Genomic DNA, 2458 nt, shown 5'->3' with positions numbered 1-2458 from the left:
CCATAGCTTGAAGCGAGTGATTATGAACATTATGCCGACAAAGAAAGCACAAAATAAGTCTAAAGTACACTCTTCTCCGAGTGAGGAAGAAGGCGTCTCAGGTACCAACAATCAAGCTAACTCTACGGGTGTTGCTAGCCCTGGGCGTCTCTTAGACGTGAGTACTGGAATGGCCCAGAATTTGGATGTTATTCAAATACTTGACGGGATCAGAAGTGACTTTTCCAGAAAAATTGGTGTGGTCCTGACAGCGATTCAAGACGTTAAAAGGGACGTGCAGGACTTCTCGAAGCACATGGATGGGGCAGAGAAGCGCATCAGCAATGTGGAGGATAACGTTAATTCAGAGAAAGGCAAGACAGAGGTGCTAGTTAAACAAGTGGCTCTCCTCACGAACAAACTCGAAGACCTTGAAAACCGTTCTCGCCGATCCAACCTACGACTAGTTAATGTGCCGGAGAAAATAGAAGGAAACAATGCGGTGGCTTTCCTGGAGAAGTGGCTCCCCGAAGCGCTGGGACCAGCGACATTCCCGAGACAACCTCTCATTGAAAGAGCTCACCGGTTGCCGGGCCGGACGCAACCCAATCGACCACCCACACCGAGAGTCCTCATCTAGAAGTTTTTAAACTTCCAAGATAGAGTTCGGGTGATGCGAGTGGCTAGTACCAAAGGGAAAGTTAGCTGTGGGGGCCAAGAGGTCATGTTCTTCCCGGATCTTTCCACAGAAGGAGGGGTTTTGACCAGGTAAAACAGCAGCTGAGGTCGATGAACATTCAATATGGATTAATCTACCCGGCGAAGCTTCGTGTGTCAACTGATGAACATATGCATGTCTTTGAGGCCCCAGCAGATGCGGAAAAATTCATCAAAGGTTTGCAGAACACAGCAATATGGATTATCTATGGGAATTGTCGATCCCTTAACTATCTGCCCATAACAACTGTAGTTTGAAATTGTTGGAGTTACTGGCCAATATTGCTTATCCTTGCTGTTAAACATTTTGGGGAGAGTATTTATAGGGGTTCTTTTTTCTTTTTTTTTTCTCATTCTCCTCAGAGGTAATGGGTAATTTATTTACCCCTTATAGATAAGTGGCCATGTCCACTCGTTGTTTGGGCTTTCATTTGAGGTCGGAGTGTTGGTTGTTCGCCATATAGTCGGCTCTCTGGGATGAGAGCTATGCTGCAAGAAAGTTTGGAATGATTATTATACGCATATTTGGTCAAGTAGAATACATATTTTCGCCAAGAGTCGCAATTGTTCAGGTGGTTTGGTTTTGTTTGACTATAATGTCAGCTCGACTAGATTTAGCTGCTCCCTTGTTCACATTGGATCAGCGTGTGCACTTAACGGCACCCCAAGGTCAGGGGGAGGGTGGGGAGGGGAGAGGGGCGGTCTCGATCAGGTTGACTGCTAAGGGGGTTCATGTATGGCAGATTTTATGTTGTTTGTGTTTTTGTATTTTTTACAACTTGTTGCTTACTGAAAGGTTTAGCAACAACCTAAAGATGATATATATTGCACAATCTGATGTATTATTAAGAATAGATGACTTCATATAAGAATTTTAAATTTGCTTCCTGGAATGTGAGAGGAATGGTAAAAGTGGTTAAACTAAAACAGGTTATTACCAGGCTTAAACAACTTGAGTCATCAATAGCGTTTATCCAAGAGACCCATTTACTTAGAGAATCTGGTGAAAGTACGTAGGAGATGGCCAGGCAAAGTGTTAGCATCCTCTTTCCCTTCTCATTCAAGAGGGGTTATGGTGTTAATTCATAATTCAGTGCCTTTCCAAGTAAATAACACTATTTATGATAAAGCGGGCAGATTTTTGGTGATTCAAGGAACTCTCTTGAAAGAAACTCTTAATTTAGTTCATGTTTATGGCCCTAATGATGATAACCATGTATTTTTGAGAATTTATTCCTATTGATAGCTACCGTTCCGGGTAAGATAATATTGGCAGGAGACTTAAATTGTACTTTGGACCCGAAAGTGGACCGCTCATCAGGGATAGACACTTCACAATCGCAAACAAGGAAAAAAATACAACAATATCTGAAAAATCTGAACCTTTGTGATCCACGGAGAATCCAAAACCCTAATAAAAGAGAATTCTCATGCTATTCGGCAGTATTTAAATCCTACTCCCGAATAGATTATTTTTTAATTTCTTCGTCTTTGCTACCCAATATCACTGAGTGCGTGTATGACAGCATTGTTTTGTCAGATCATGCCCCAACGGCCAACCTCACTATTTTATAGGGTAGAACAAGTGAATAGCCGCTCGAACAAGTGGCGATTACACCCTAAATGGTTACATGATTCTGACTTTATAAAATTTGTAGGAGAACATATTGAGCTCTACTTCTCAATTAATACAACTCAAACAACTGCAGCCATTAGATGGGAAGCTTTTAAAGCATATATTAGAGGACAAATGATAAGTATC

The sequence above is a fragment of the Nothobranchius furzeri genome, chromosome 2 (genome assembly GCF_043380555.1).
Source record: "Nothobranchius furzeri strain GRZ-AD chromosome 2, NfurGRZ-RIMD1, whole genome shotgun sequence".
Lineage (NCBI taxonomy): Eukaryota > Metazoa > Chordata > Actinopteri > Cyprinodontiformes > Nothobranchiidae > Nothobranchius > Nothobranchius furzeri.
Note: the sequence above shows the minus strand (reverse complement) of the source record.